Here is a 16934-nt window from a genome sequence, read left to right on the forward strand (position 1 = left end):
CATATAAACAAATTTCGTTTAAATACAATACCTTCAACCAATATCCAGTATTTTTCAATTTGTCCTTTTATAAGGACGACCAAGCTATGACATCGAAGGGACAATATTTTCGTACATACATATAAATTCATTATAATATGTTCCGCGATTTGCACCAAAGCTCCTCGTCACTGATCGAATGCTAAAATGACATGCACAAATAATTATTAATATATAACATGGCGGTATATGATTTGCAGCCTCAGTACATAACGCACACATTTGTACCTTTCCGGTCAGTCGGCTTGCAGTGTTCAATATATGGGTTATTTATAAAATGAGTTTAATAATAATCATCACATTATTGACCATAGCACATTACATTCTGGGAAACTCACCAGTGCATATCACTCATCAACCGTAGGCTGAGCTTTCGAAAAACAGCATAATAAATGATAGCACAAGTACAATGGGTCTACTTGTTGGAAATTAAAAAAAAAACTGAAACAAGTCCGATGAGGAACGCATCACAAATTATGTTGCCTTATTTTACGCGTGTGTTGTTTATATTGAAATGATTTTTAAGTTAAACATCGCACCTAAAACCTGTCTTTCTAGAAAAAAAAATCTGTGTAGAATTGAAATTATTTTGAATCAGCTTTAAGTTTTATTGAAATTTCAGAATCGCTAAAATATTTGCCATACATATTACATTTTGGGGGTGATTTTCGGCATAAATAAGACTTTGCTAGCGTGCACACATCAAGTCGAGTAAAAAAATGGCTTAAAACAAGATCTGTCAAATTTATTTTGGGTAATTGTGGGAAAAAATCATTAAAGCTACGTAAGCCCTGATAAAAAAATGCCCTTTTAAGTGGGTTTGAATACCCAGTTTGTTTTTTTTTATTAATGACCTGATTTGGATGGGGAACAAAAGTTAAGTTGCAAAGCACTAGCAAAATAAAAATAAAATTTATCAGTTTTGAGTCAAATTAGTTCCCTAGTTCCGAAGCAAATGTTGTTCTGTTGGAAGAAAGTGTTCTTCCAGGTTGATGTCCGAAAGTTATGATTTCAAATTTTCCAAAGGAATTCTCGTGAAACTACCTTAATATGTTAATATGTTGTTGGCACTTTACTGTATGAACAATTGAAATTATTGAATTGCCAAGCTTCAATAGTTTGAATAGTGCAAAAAATAGTTTACAATTTTGTGACCATTTTTCGGGTTTTATATAGGCCAATAGCATTTTTTCAAAAGTCTCAAATCGTATAACATGTGTCACCATACTGAAAATAACTTCCAAATGATTTAGAATGCAGTAGAGTTGAATTTAAATTTTAAACAAAATTAATTTGACACATGTTATCATGTTGTGTTTGTGGTTAAAATTTGTTAATGATAGGTCAATGTATAATCTGTACCTTTTCAACAAAAATTTCGGTAATCGGTTTCGGTAATTTTGGTAATCAGCGGTGGCAGAAGGACTACTTATGACAATAAACTTTCGTTTGCCAACAGAAGCGCCGATGTGGTCTAGCGGATAGACTGGCGCAAGTCTGGTTTTGGTATGCCAGGCGTGCTGGGTTCGATTCCCGGTATCGGCAAGAAAACTTTTGGGTTCGAATCCCATAAGTGGCCGACAGGTAAGATGTGTTTCCTATATAACAAGAATGTTCAATCAGTTGCCAGCTGGCCAGGTACATACACGGATGCCGGAATACCTGTAAGTAAACTAGCCCAGTTGATTGATTCGTTCTTCAAAATAAACCAACATCAACACAATACATTCACTCCATAACAGTTCAAACGAAGCCATGGGGTCCGGGTATGATGTACGCGTTGCATTGGATATTTTTCGAATCTTATAATCTAAGAATGCATGTGAGCACATACTTAGGCAGAAACTGCGGTGAATCCTTGCACCCATGATGGATAATAAACATAACATAACATAACATAATCTTTCGTTTGCCAACAGACTCAGATGGTGCACTGGGTAAGATATCGGACTGGCAAGCCGAGATGAGATTTTGCAATGAGTTCGATTCTCACTATATTTTTTTAAATGAATTATCCAATTGGGTGAAATTGCATTGCATTGTTTTCGTTGTTCCGCATGAGTGTAGTGGTCATGCATCATTTTGCATGGAAGCTCGAATTTTTATGCCAGTAGTGCTTTAGAAGGCATAGTTTGCGTGACTATAAATTTTTTTTCGATCGAATCCAAGTCTGAAAATTGGTATTAAAATCAGTAAAGGAGATAGAAATTAAGATTGTTATCGCTGATTGATTAATACCTACTTGATTGTTTTTCAGATCAAATCTTGCTATTAAAAAAAATGTTTTTGCGTTTTTTGTGCAGGGGGGAGATGTGTAGCGGATAGTTACGAATGCAAATGAACACGCCATTTGCGAAATACGAAGCATAGTCCCCACAGATGGGTTGTTTGTGTCAGTGGTCTTAAATGATAAATATTGAAATTAATTAGACTATAGTACCTAAACAAACAGGCGACATCTGACCCCTTTTAAAAAAAATAAAATTAGCAACCATGGTGCAATGTTGCCCCAAGATTGCCATTCATAAAATTTTTCATGGCTGTTGTTTTGGATAAACGGACAAAGTTGATCAAAATTCTATTACTCCACGTTTTGGTTACATTTACTTTTTAAAATTGATAAGAAAAAATTAAGCAATGATTTGCTCATCTAATTGGATAACATTTGTCGTGAATTCTAAAAAAAATCACTTGCGCAAAAATATTAATTAAAATGATAAAGATTCTTTCGCTTTCACAATTCCAAATTTACCAATTTGACAAGTCTTTTGCTCGATTGAAATGATCATGTCAGAAAAACGAAAATTCCAATCGAAACATTTCGTCTCTTTCTTTAAGTATCTTTAATTGAAACAAAAGTTAATTTTCTGACTACAGTTATGACTAATTCACAGCAAACACACTCCTTTCAGGAACGTTGGTTAATTTTCCTTTAACCAAAGGAAATCTATGAAGTTCTGTAACCAGCATAACCTGGGCTGCCTAGTTTAGTAGGGATCTTTGATAAAAGCGCGTACTATGCGAGGAAGCGCCTTAGTGAGCAACGAAGGAGGACTACCTGACATTTCCTAGCGCACCACCAACCAGCGCGATTAGGTCAACGAGAGCGTATTTGGCGGATAGATGGTGCCGTACGTCTTGGTGGCACCATTACCAAGAATGACAAGAGGGCATGATGGGAGGAATCCATGGATGTACCACAAAGCCTTTGACCTGAGATCGGGGTCAAACACCACATGCAAGATCCGCTTCATTTGGATGGAAGATCTCGACAAAGCCACACAATCCTGTGAACGCCATTTAGCAGTCGTGAAGAGCGTTCGAACATCCAGGTAGCAATCCGACTCCACCCCGAAAAAGGCAAGAATTTAACGCTGGTGCAATCCTTTCTCCCATCATGTTCCTACAGGACCCCGAATTATTGGCTTAGAAAACCATCCCGCCGCCTTGCCAGCAATGTTCCGAAAATCAATCAAAATAAACACTCAGGATGCGTTTCCTGTTGGTTACATTCTGATTGTAGAATGGGATAGCGCCTCTCGCAACTGCTTCGCCCGACTGGTATGCAATCTCGATCAGCGCTCTACTCAGCAATGCCAACCGAGTCCCATCATTCAGAATCATCGGCTTTGCAAACATCGCATATCGGAGATGAGTGAGATACCAACTGATCCATTCTGAATGTCACTCACTCAGTATCCGCCTGGCTGATTAGAAATTGAAAAGACGGTGGAAGTGACCATCTTTCCATCACAAACACAACTACAGTTTGATTTTATTCTTACTGTAGTAAAAAAAAGCTGTAAAATCAAATAAATTTATAAATTGGCTATGTTTAAAATCAAACAACATTTGCAAATGATCGGTTACATGTATCACTCGCTCACTGCCTGAACCATTCACTCCTGATCCTAGCCCAACATAATTCGCCGTATGCATCGCTCAATGGTGAGATTCCAATTTGATTATAGTGCTGCACTGTTTTGACAGCAAACATCGTGCGAGGTGATCTGTATTTTAGCGATGAATAGAACGATCGATGATCGGATAAGTCCAGTAGCAATCAATAACAAAACCCGATCGCTGTACGTTCAGTTGCGAAGTGCAATCAGGAACATTAATTGAAAATGAGTGATTTTCGGAACACTGCTTGCCAGTGTCCGCCAACTAGTGCTGGCCGTTGTAAGGTTGATTCCAGCCTGCCGCCTTGTCAGCATCCGTCTAGGGCCGTTCTAGGGTTTTAACCGGTTTGGCCGCCTTAACAGCATCCGTCAAATTTGCTGAACGTCTTGGGATCCGTGCTGTGCCTGGCCTGGTTCTTCGACCGCTCGTACCATAACCGCGGGAGCCGACCATCTGCACCAGAATTCCCCCCTCGTGGTGTTCGGAATTGGAGTAGTGCAACCAGGCAGCCCTCAACGATCGTCGGCCTAGACGTCCATAGGTGGACAAGCCGTGCAAGCAGTGCCAACAGAAACAGTTGACCTTACCTGTGACCAATATTCAAGAGTCCTTCCGGCACTCGTCGTCTTGGACAAGCCATTCCGAGGCCCATACCTTGGCTGATCCCGCCTGTAATAAGCAACCACAAGGTAGGACAACCCAATATTCCTAGGGGAAGTGCTAGTGGCCCTAATTGTAAGCCAAGATAGGGAAATAAAGGTGGAAATTCTTTAATGCACATTTAAGGTGTTTCCTTGTTCCGAATCTTCGAGTGTGCCGACCCTGAGGCTTAGAGGGGGGTTCTTGCTCTGCTGAGCAGTCTGGGGAACCGTTGGTTATAGTTCCTTCTGGCGACAAATCATTCGTAAGTTTTCTGAATCAAAGCTATCGAAAGATTCCTTCTAATCCAACCACCGCGGTTGAATTAAAAGGAATCTTTCGATTGCTTTGATCATGTAGAATTATTCAACCAAGTAGGCTCACAACACATATTAAAATCGTAAGTTTTTTCGTTTTATCGTTGTCAGTCAGTGGTCGGTGGGATGGTATCGAAAATATGTGCACCAAGTTTACAACAATACGGATTTGACGTTCGAGTTGAAGATTCGGATTTTCGTTCGTAGAGGGATCTGGCTGGAACGCCAGATGTTTCGAAGATCGCAAAGGCAAATCGGGCCTTTCTGATGCGGGTTTCGATGTATTTCTTGGTACTACCATCAGGTCTTGGTCTTATCGACATTGACTTTGAGACATGCAGCCTTGGAGCTTTCGGTAAGGTCGCCGCGTTTCTTCTAAATATCGTCGGCCAGGTCGAAGTCATTCAGTTGCTGCATTAGCTTAGCTTAGCTTGATTGACTACTCACATCCACCTTAAATCAATGAACCTGAAATGCAACATGAAAAATATTCTAAATCGATAGTTCCTTTTCAGCTTCGTCAAGCTTTAAACTAATCTTTTTGACCGATAAAAAAAAAACAAACGCATTTCAAATTTCAATGATCGCAAGCATGGCTCTGTAGAACGAATTCCACATCGCCAATGGTTGCCACTCCGTGATTGACCGAGGCCATCAATTTTGTCCAGAGGTCAAATGAATGGTATCTGGAATAAGTTAATGAAAACTAAAATTTTGAAACTATTATCTGCTCACAAGTTTCTAACTTATTTGAACATCCCTTGTTGAAATATAACTGCAATATTTCCTACATTTAAGATGTTTTTTTGCGAAGAAATTTGTCGAAAACATGAAAAATGAATCAAAAATGATAAAATAAAAAAATAGAAAACACTTATCTTAAAATCTGTAGTTGTCTTGAAGGTCTAGAAAGTCTCCCGTAGGTGCTTATTTTTTGGCTGGATGCATCGAATCAGCAAAAGTCACTATTGCATTTTTGTAAAACTTCAGGTTGAAACCATACCTTAACTTATCACTTCAAATATTTGCACTGCAATTCAATGATAATATCTTCGTACAACTTCAAGATTTTTGGCTATTCGGTACGTCTCGGTGGTCGAGTGGTTAGCGTGGTAAAACGGTAATCTCTGGTCCATTGATGGCATGGGTTCGATTCCCATCTTGGTACTGGGTGTTAAATGTGTTAATCTTAAGTTGTCCACGTCATGTATTCAGTCTATAAAGCCTAAATCGGCTAAGACGGTGTATGTCTTTTTTTTTATTTAAACTATTATTTTGAAAAAAATTCACGGATCACGAAAAAATTGCGTCCGATGTCCAAAACTCATGGCTTACTCCTCCCGAAGTCGTTCAGTTGCTCCATTGTCAAAGAATTCCACGGCAACCCTCGGCATGATCTACAGTCAATCGATCCAGTCACGATCTCATCCATTACTATGAGAAAAAGCAGCGGTAGTTCCAGTATGGTTCGTAGCGTTGTGGTGCTGTCCACACATGATCGGAATCCAGCTTGTTACCGTCGGAGTGTAGCATCGATTTTCTCCTGGATCCTGTTCAGGATCACTTCACAGAGTACTTTGAGGGTTATGCAGATCAACGTTATGCCTCGCGAGTTACCGCACTCTGTCAGGTCTCCTTTCTTCGGGACCTTTACGAGAATACCCGGCATCTAGTCGGCCGGGAATGTTGCAGTATCCCAGATGTCAGCGAAAAGACGTTGTAACATTTGTGCTGACAAAGCATGGTCGTCCTTAAGCATTTCAGCAGAATGCTTTTGTTCCCAGGCGCTTTGTTAGATTTAACGTCTTTGATTGCCGCATCTATGCCAGTCAGCGAGCGCGCTTCCGAGTCATCGCCATTAATGCGATTTACTGTTTGTGCTTCGAGCTGAGGATTGGCGTATAACACTGGACCATTGTAAGGTTTCTAACCCGTGTTCTGAATCTGACTACAATTAGTCTTTCCTTTATCGGTTCCCATCTTATGAGAGTCGCATGGGTCTGCGGGCTTAACAGGAAACCAACTCCCCGTTCCCGAGTAACATGTTCTCCTTTTATACCAGAGTAGAGAAGCACTTGCCCAAACTATGTCTTGTGTTCTCCAAGTGTTAGGCCCACGGACTCCGCCAAGTCCGGAGACTATCTTCTCTAGCGAGTTGAGCCAGTTTACCTGGCTGAGCAAGGATCAAAACATTCCAAGTTCCATTTCTAGTCCGTGTTTTCATGCTAAAAGTCGTTACAAAAGTTCCAATTCGGTTATTTCTTGTTTCAGTTTCCTTGACGATTGATTTATCGGGAGCACTAGGTTGTTAGCCTAAGGTCCCTATCTTGCGATGAGGCTGCCATCTTGGACTTAGCTGCCGGGAGCCGCATTTTTTAAATTAAGCCGCTCTCCGCGAGACAGACGCCGTTTGAGCCGTCCCTGACCTAGAGAACTGACGGACCGAGCTTTTCTGAAAAACTATAAACATGAAGAACTTTAATGATATGGAAAACAAATATGGAGAAATAGTTTTATTGAGTTATCTTGTAATAGTGATTATTGTTTTTCATTGCTTATTGATGATCTTAAGCAAAAATAGATTAAATTGTACAGAGCATTTCATTGTATTCATATAGTTCTCTCTTTTATCTGGAAACATGAAAACCGTTAAATTACTCACCATTTACAATATGATTCTGTTTTATACGTTTCCAACGAACATCCATTCGATGCCAGGCAAAACAACGCATAAACTGTCAGTGTTTTGGCCCCCACTTTTCCAACACCTGGATCGCTGTCACACTTTCCTGAAATTGCAGGCTTCTTTCTTCCTGCCCGGTTTTGCAACTGACGATGCGATGGTGGAAGGTCGGCAACATGTGGACATCTTTAAACGGTCTTTATTCGGTCAACGTTTTATTTATCAATTGTAAGCCAAGTATTTACCCAGTCATGGCATATGGTGTATAAAATGCAGCGTAAATTTGCAGGTGATGCCATGTGTGCATACGGTATCTCATGCTTTTTATGCGCAATTTGCATCCTGTTTTAGGGGAGAACTGCCATGAAAATCGCACAGTGGAAACGAACTTACTGGGCTAGTTAACCATGTGGAAATAGCGCCTAGTCGAAGGCCGAGCTACTGGTGTGCATGGTGTCATGCTTTTTATGCAGTTTTTTTAAAATATTATTGAAGGAAAATAATTTTGTTTGTTTTCGACTTTTAAAACGTTGCATTGGCTACGCATGAATGATCAAACTATGCTTGTAGGTTCATTAAATTAAATCTTTCTAGTTTTTACTTGATCAATTTTTTGATTTTTAATTTATTTTTTTTATTAAGTGCATCACGCAGAAAGCTTGCGAAAACCAGATATCGTTGGTACTTTGGTCCTTAAAGTGTTAAAATATGAACAAAATTGAAACTTCAAATAACATTGTCTGTAAGAAAGGAGCACACTTTAGTTTCGCAGAACTTGTTTTTTGTTTTTTTTTGTATATTTTCATTTTTAGAATCATAGACAATACATAAGGTTTGAACGTTTCTTCTTCGTTCTTTCCTCTCACATTGGATGGGAATAAAACGAGACGTAAAACGTACCTTCTTCTGCATAAACAATAGACAGGATACCTTTTCTTTAAAGTTTCATGAAATTTCAAAAGAAGGAGCGAAAAAAACGACCACCAAATGAATGATACATATACCGAAGTCGCCCAGCACATAGACTTTTTTCGGCCTCAAATTCCAGCGAAAGAAGGAAATCGAAAAAAAAATCCAAGAAATCCCTCGTGATGCTGGGTAGCCGTCTAGCAAAAAGTGGTTCGAAAAAAAGCATAATACTGACACAAGAGCATCGAACCGGTCGGTGCAAGCATAGGATGATAAAATATTGAATTTCCAGCCAAACTTTCGGTCGATAAATTTAGCTTCGAGGAGGAGGATCGAGATCGTTCTCAAAACTAGTCATCTTCTAAGAATCCGTGATGGATCTAATCGAAAGCAGAAAGAAAACACGGCGGTATCGCCCGGCGGTTACAGATACGTGGGAAAAAAGGATCCTCCCCTGCTGATTCGGGGCAACAATCATCCCAAAAGTGACACTGTCATGATTTTATGGCTAGACTTGTTCGTATTCCTGGAAAAAATGGACTCTTGACAATAGCTAGGTCGTTTTAAAAGTTAGCAGGTTATGACGTGATCAGTACTTGATGTTCACTGAGTTTGTTGAGCCTAGATGTCACTTGTCCCAGTTTTTAGCTATGCATTTTCAAGTGCTTTATTTTCAGGTTCTCTCAATAGTGCTTTGCAGTTGAACTCTGTGATGCAAACGCTTTTAATTTTGGTAACCCTACTTCTTTTTTTTTGTTTCGATTATAGCCGTTTTGGCGATGCGGTTGGCGGACAGTCATTGAAAAATTGATCCAGTACAACGGTGTTCGATGTTTAATCTTGGGCTCGAACGTGAGTAAGGACATTTGCTCAGGAGCAACTGACTTGCTAACTAATCTATATCACAAGCCCTTCTTGTCATTTCAATGAAAGAATTATGGAACAAAATAAAAGCAGTTTTTAAGAGAAGAACTGAACATCCGGGACTAGGATAAGAATCAAGAACCCAGGATCATGATTAGAATCAGATACCAAGATAAGAATACACTCCAGAATCACCATTAGAATTGGAAATCATTATCGTTGAGTACAACCGAAAACAAGATCCAGCATTCAGATTCAGATTATCCGAATAAATGTTCAGTATCTAGGCTTCGTAAAAAAACCGGAATAAGAATCAGGATCAAAAGGTGGGTTCAGGATCAAGACCGAACATCAAAATTCAAGATGAGGCCAGAGCATAGAGTCAGAATCTAGGATCCAGACTCCGTTTTACAGATTTCCAGATCCTGGATCAAGAACTGAATCGGGGTTAGTATACGGCGTCTGAGACGTCTGAGATCAGAATTGAGGCCCTCAGGAGCAGAGGGGCGCAAGTGCCAAAATCATCCATTTTGAGTTACCTAACGATTCTTCATGTTCCAATGTACATCTGGTGCAAAACTCAGATTTTTCATAATTTTTGAACACTTTTTTGAATGAATTTAAACTGCTCGAATTCGGAAATATATGAAAAATCGAGCACCTTCACAACTTAGCTTAAAAACCAGAATCGAGATAAGGATCAGAAACTGAATCTTGATTTATTTTTATTTCATTCCATCGTTATCTAAATGTCTTATAAAAATTACTTTGTCAACCCCTATGATCAAAATTTTTATACCATATCTATCAAATGATAAAAGTACAGGTTTTAGAATGATAAAAATTGTACTGGTATTGAAAAAAAACCGGGCCGTATTACCGGTTAAACTTAGCCTTGATTGAACGGAATGCATAATGATTTTTGTTATTTTATGGGAGTGTATAATCCAACATCTTTTGTCACAAAACCACGGGAGAAAGTTTTTGTTTATTCCTTTTGAGACACGGTGAATTTCTATTACATATTAAGAAGCATCACCATCAACGTGAAAAGCTTAATTGATTCTGTATTTAATTACTACTTCATTTCCCGTCATCATGTTTTGAATAGATATGGTTTCATAAAACAGAATATCGTAATTATGAATCACACAGTTTTGTTTCCCAGATACCTATAAATCGATGGATGAATTCTCAAATAAATGTCAGATCAGATTAAAAATTAACCATGATTAAAATGTAAAGAAACATGATAACCGTCAAACGGGGCATCATGCAACAGCGGGGTTAGATGCAACATTTATATACCACCACACTGAATCAATTTATAATTTAATGTATTGTAATAAAGTTATCTTTTAATGATAACAAAATGATGATGACATAATTTCTTGCATCTAAAGCTAGTTGTGTAAAGTTTCTTATTTTTATATAAAATTTGAAAAATCGAGCAATAAATGTACAAATTTTAACGTTTTTCGATGCCGAAAAAAACTTTACCCAGTATGACGGATTGGCTTGATAATATTACCTACAAACTTTTAACTGGTTCCCTCGTGCTATACCCACACTGTTGGTGTAAAAATATTTTTCAAACAAACACCCAATTTTTTTAAATAAATATTTTTATAATTCAGTTAGGTGTCTGCGGTAAAATGCAACAAAATGCAAATAATAGAAACACCTTGTAAATTTCGTTTCCATGTGCTGGAATATGAATGTTTTGCATCACGCTTTATAAACATTTATAAACATTGAAATTTCATTCATCTAAACATTTATTTTTATGATTTCAGCTAGTAGAATTTTTCGTAGTTTTACTAAATCCCTAAATGTATGCAGCATCCTTATTTTCAGAAAAAATGTGAAAATTAATTTTAACAGACCAAAAAATTACTGCAGTTGGTGTTTTCATGCGTAATGGCCTTTAGGGCTTCGCAAATATATTAAAAAATATTAATTTTTACACTTGTTCATAAGATTTTTCATTGAAAACAAAGTTTGTTGCAAGTTACCCCTTTTTAAGGAGAGTGAAAATCGCATGTTTTTAAAAGATTGAATATAGCTAATAAAACCATTAATTTTGAACCTTGGATAATCTTTTCAATAGTTCAATAGTTGATAATTGAATTTTATTTTATATAATGAAGAAAATATTTGATTTTATTTCAAGATTTTCAGTGACCGAAGTCAAACATAAAACCTTTCTCTATAAAAGAATTCTTCTAGATATTATAATAAAAGACTAAAAATGTTCAAAATAAGAACTTTATATATTGGTGATCTCGTGAATGATCAATATGCAACTGATAAAATAAAAATAAAAATAATGAATTCCAAGTATTATTGTAGATATTGAAAGCAGCTCAGATGTAGATTATGATAAATATCTGAATCCAACTGTCATCATCGTCGCTTTACGTAAGCATATTTTTCAATATGTTGTTGACTTGATTACGCATCATATGCTTCTTTCATTTATAAAGCTTAAAAAAATTTCTTACATAATTAAACAAGCACCCACAAATTGCATCGCTGGGAAACCTAAAATTCATAACAAAAATATGCTCATACGCGTATGATCTTAGTTTTGTCATGTTCTTTCACGTTGAAAAGGATTTTTTGATGAAACATCAATAAGTCAATACGTTTTTCCTATCTGTAAAGATTTTTTGTGCGAAATGAAGAGTAATAAAAAAATATTTTGTCCATTTTTTCCAATGCGATAGACGCGAACATAAATTCAATATAAGGAATTTTTCCGAAATGTTCGCGAGCCAGGTTTATGAAACTAAAGGGTGATACGGTCAAAATTTGGTCAATATCAACTTGACGTATTTCTTTCAATTTTGCATTTAAAAAACCTGAACACCCCTCATTTTGAAGGTGTGTATGTGTAGAATGTTTCTCCTATTTTGATTTTGGAATTCACTCTTCAGTTGTCAAAATGCCGCCCAAGGAAGAAGAGCAGCGTATCAAAATTTTGCTCGCGCATCGCGAAAATCCGAGCTACTCGCACGCAAAGCTGGCAAAATCGCTAAAAGTTGCCAAATCAACCGTTACAAATGTAATTAAAGTGTTTGGGGAACGTTTGTCGACAACCAGGAAGTCTGGATCGGGGGGAAATCGAAAACCGGAAGCCGCTGAGACGACAAAGAGAGTTGCCAGTAGTTTCAAGCGAAACCCTAACCTCTCTCTCCGAGATGCCGCAAATAAGCTGGGTGTATCGTCTACAACCGTGCATCGAGCCGAAAAACGAGCCGGACTATCGACTTACAAGAAGGTAGTGACTCAAAATCGCGATGATGAACAAAATACGACGGCCAAAGCGTGCTCCCGGAAGCTGTACACGACGATGCTGACGAATTTTGACTGCGTGGTAATGGACGACGAAACCTACGTCAAAGCCGACTACAAGCAGCTTCCGGGACAGGAGTTTTATACGGCAAAAGGAAGGGGAAAGGTAGCAGATATTTTCAAGCACACGAAACTGTCAAAGTTCACGAAGAAATATCTGGTTTGGCAAGCCATCTGTACCTGTGGCTTGAAAAGCTGCATTTTCATAGCTTCCGGGACTGTCAACCAAGAAATTTACGTGAAAGAGTGTTTGAATAAACGTCTGCTGCCTTTCCTGAAGAAACACGGTTGTTCCGTACTGTTTTGGCCGGATTTGGCATCTAGCCATTACGGTAAAAAGGTCATGGAGTGGTACGTAGCCAACAACGTGCAGGTGGTTCCCAAGGACAAGAACCCTCCCAACACGCCAGAGCTCCGCCCAATTGAGAAATACTGGGCTATTGTCAAGCGGAACCTAAAGAAGACCAAAAAACTGCTAAGGACGAGCAGCAGTTCAAGGCAAACTGGCTTTCTGCGGCGAAGAAGGTGGACAAGGTGGCTGTACAAAATCTGATGGCAGGGGTTTTTAAATAAACAATTTCACCGATTTACACGCGTTTTCCCTTGACCAAATTTTGACCGTATCACCTTTTATTCGATAAGACACAACTCTCTTTTTTATTTCCTTACCTGGAATTGCTTTTGAATAACTAAATGAGTTATGAAATTTAAGTTTTGGGTCAACTCATAAACTTTGCACGTTATTTAGTCAATTTAGATTTGGTGGTTCACGATTCCCCACCATTTTCAAAATCCAAGAAAAAAAAATACTTTTTTTAAACAGTCAGAACTCGGGGAAATTAATCTATGAAAATTGCCTAACGATACCTTAAAAATGTAGAAAACCTTACCATTTATTTTTTTCTTTTTATCTTTCATAATAAAGAAGTTATGAAGCAAAGTAAACTTAGTTAAAATTGTGCATTAAAATTTAACTTTCATATTCATATCATAAAAATCATGATCGATTAAAAAACATGATTTAATAGAATGAAAATTAATGAATCGTTTATAAATTTTCAATCGAAGGTTGTGAAGTTTTAAATTTTAAGTTTTTTGGTTGAAAAGGTGGAAGCCTTTTAAGTAGATTATGTTTTATAAACACGAAAAATAAAGAATAAAAAAACGAAGACAAACTAATTGAAAATATTTCATAAAATTGAAATAGTTTGACTTAAAAATTCGGTAAACTAATTTGAAGATAAAAACAAAACATAAAGATGAAAATTATAAGCTTTTTAAACATTTTAAAAGGTTTGTTTTTAATAAACTTGTCTAGCCATTTTTAAAACTTATTGATAGAATTTAATTGAAAACTCAAGAGAACGTCATTTTGGTGCCTATGATTCAATTATTTATTCGGTAGAGTTAAGTGTCCTAAACTGGAATCTTTTGTCAAATTTTGTTTATCAGTTTTGGTAATATGGAGCTTAAAAGCTTTAAATTTTTCAGTTTTAAGTGAAATCAATCATTGATAAATGATGAAATAACAAATCTACGTTAAAGAAAACATCTGATTCTGAAAAGTTTACAGTTTTTTTTAATTTGGAAAAATATCATTACCAGATTTCTGACATTACTGAATGAAACACAGAAAAACTGAATTTATTTAATAAAAAATTGTTTAACTCTGCAAAATGATTAGATTTTTGCTTTTGAAATATCTAAAATTCAATTTACTTAAAAGTTATTTAAAATTGAGGGACAGTAAACAAATTCAAAATCTCTATAACTTCTTTCGCAGAACTCAAAATTGTTTGAAGTATTGAGAAAAGTTGAAAATTGATTCAAAACCTTTTGATAAATGTTACGTTTTTGTTAAAATACTTTGTCAAAAAAATGCCAAAAATTTTTGAAAGATTTTAAAAATATTTACAAAAGTTATTTAAAAACAAAAGCTGATTGAAAAAAAATGCATATTTAGAAACAGGGCACCCAAATAAGTCGAAATTCGCTTTTAAATTATTTGCACCTCGGAAGGATGTAAATTTTTGATCCTGTGTTTGAATTTTTTCCAAAATAATTGGTTATGGATTTGTTTTCATCTTTAAATAATATTTAGGTTCATATCGTGCGAAATATTACCCAAGCATAGTGCTATTCATTTCGGTGCAGCTTGGCAGTAGGACGTCTTTGAAGGACTCTTGAGTTTTTTTTTCAACTAAGCTATGCTGCAATCTCGAGTTTCCACATATGATGCTGCTAAAATTTTGACTGAAACATGAGCTTTAAAATGAAAACTGTTCCAGAGCACAGCACATATTGAGACGGTCATATAGAAAGAAGGAGAGATAGAGAAGGAAAATGTGTGTGCATGGGCAACATAGAGGTGTCCATATATCTAGATGTATTTTCGGAGGCACCAACTGTATGCAACTCATCTAGCTCACATCAGAGGGAAAAGAACGCCCGAGCATCGTGTCGGCAGGAAACGACATTGAAGGAACATTGCAGTAAGATAAAACGTACCTACAACGAAAATGTCGACACCGATGCTTGCTGATGGTCGAAGCTAGGAGCGATAGAAAGTGTATAGAGTACTCCGCCGTTCAGAGAGAAAGAACGATATGGTCATGTGGCTCATGGAATTCTGAAACCTTTCCTTTAAATCCGCCGCCTTCAATCACCCTCACCCACACTAACACACACCTCTTTCCGGCATTCAAAACGACCGGATGGAGTGCAACGTGCAAGATAAAGCAACAGGATGTAGAAGAACGGAGAGGAAGCAAGGCAAGGATTAATAAGAAATAGTGCATGCAAGTATTCAGAACTACCGGATGAATATGAATGAGGGCGCTCGTCCCGCATCAAATAATCCTTGGTTTTTAATAATGTCCTGTCCAAGAGAGCTTATAATTTGTCATTAATAAGAAAACAGAAAGTTTCACTGGATGATAGCAAACTTTACGCGACAAAAATAAAAAAAAACTCTCCAAGTTAGAGCTTCTTCCTTGTTTTTTTTTTAAATGGAGAAATCTTTAAGATAGGTAACCCAATGTTTTATGATTTTGTTAATAAAAATTCAGCATATCGGTGAAATGTATGTTCTTGAAGAATTAATATTAGAATTGAAAGATAAAGATTGACAGAACATTCGGTTGAATGTTTTGTCGAGTATTAAGATAACAACACAAACGATTAACACTTTGTTTCAACAAATTTAACAAGAGATTTGTCAAATTTATTAAAAGAAACTAGTCATCTACTCTTTTCCGAGGACTCGTGCATTCTGTAATTTAGTTTTTACGTACCTAATCAGTGATTCCAGTGAGTGTGGTGGGCTGCTAAGAAATACACAAAATCATAAGATCTTTTTCAAGTGTTGGTCTGTTGGCTATGCAAGATTTCAAGAGTCTAATTTCATTAGTGGCCCTTGGAGCCAAAGGGGTATAAGTGCATAAAAGCTGATTTCGAGAAAATAGGCACTTTAAGTTCGTTATGTTCCAATAAATTCCATAAATATTTTTTATGCAATTTTTCAATGAGTTTGATCTTCTAAAATAAAAACAAATCATTTGACATCATTTTTGAGAAAAATATACGTTTATTTGACGTTAATTGAGATGACACATGATTTTTGATTTTTGCCCTTATACCCCTTTGGCTCCAAACACATGCACTTATATCCATTTGCCACCAAATAAATTCACTTATACCCCTTTGCCAGCAACAAATTTTTAGTTTAAGGTGATTTTGTCTTGTTGATATGATTCAGAAAACATAGGGGTTTAATTAGGTGAAAGTCGATTAATTTATTAGTATATTCTTTTTTTACTGTTATGATGGGAAATGTAAGGTACAGTTAATCGAGAGATTTCATGTCTAAAAATCAATCTTGTCTTGTCAGTTGGAGTAATTCTCTCCAAACAACAATTTTCATAATGATAATTATAAGAATAATTCGTTAATGGTATTTCTCTATGAATTTTCAATTATTGCATGTTTCCTGCGCTTTTTTATGAACATTGAAATGGATTTCCACTCATTATGAGTTGATATTTAACAGTACCTACATTTACGACTAGTGCTGCAACGTTAACCAATCATTTCAGCCTAGCCCGAAATTTGAGTCATACTCCATATTATTATGAAGAGAAATCAGTAATTTGGAATTCATTCATTGGGGCTTGTAGATTTAGGATAAATGCACTGGTTTGGATAATGGATTTTCGGATGGTTTG

The sequence above is a fragment of the Uranotaenia lowii genome, chromosome 2 (assembly GCF_029784155.1).
Source record: "Uranotaenia lowii strain MFRU-FL chromosome 2, ASM2978415v1, whole genome shotgun sequence".
Taxonomy (NCBI): domain Eukaryota; kingdom Metazoa; phylum Arthropoda; class Insecta; order Diptera; family Culicidae; genus Uranotaenia; species Uranotaenia lowii.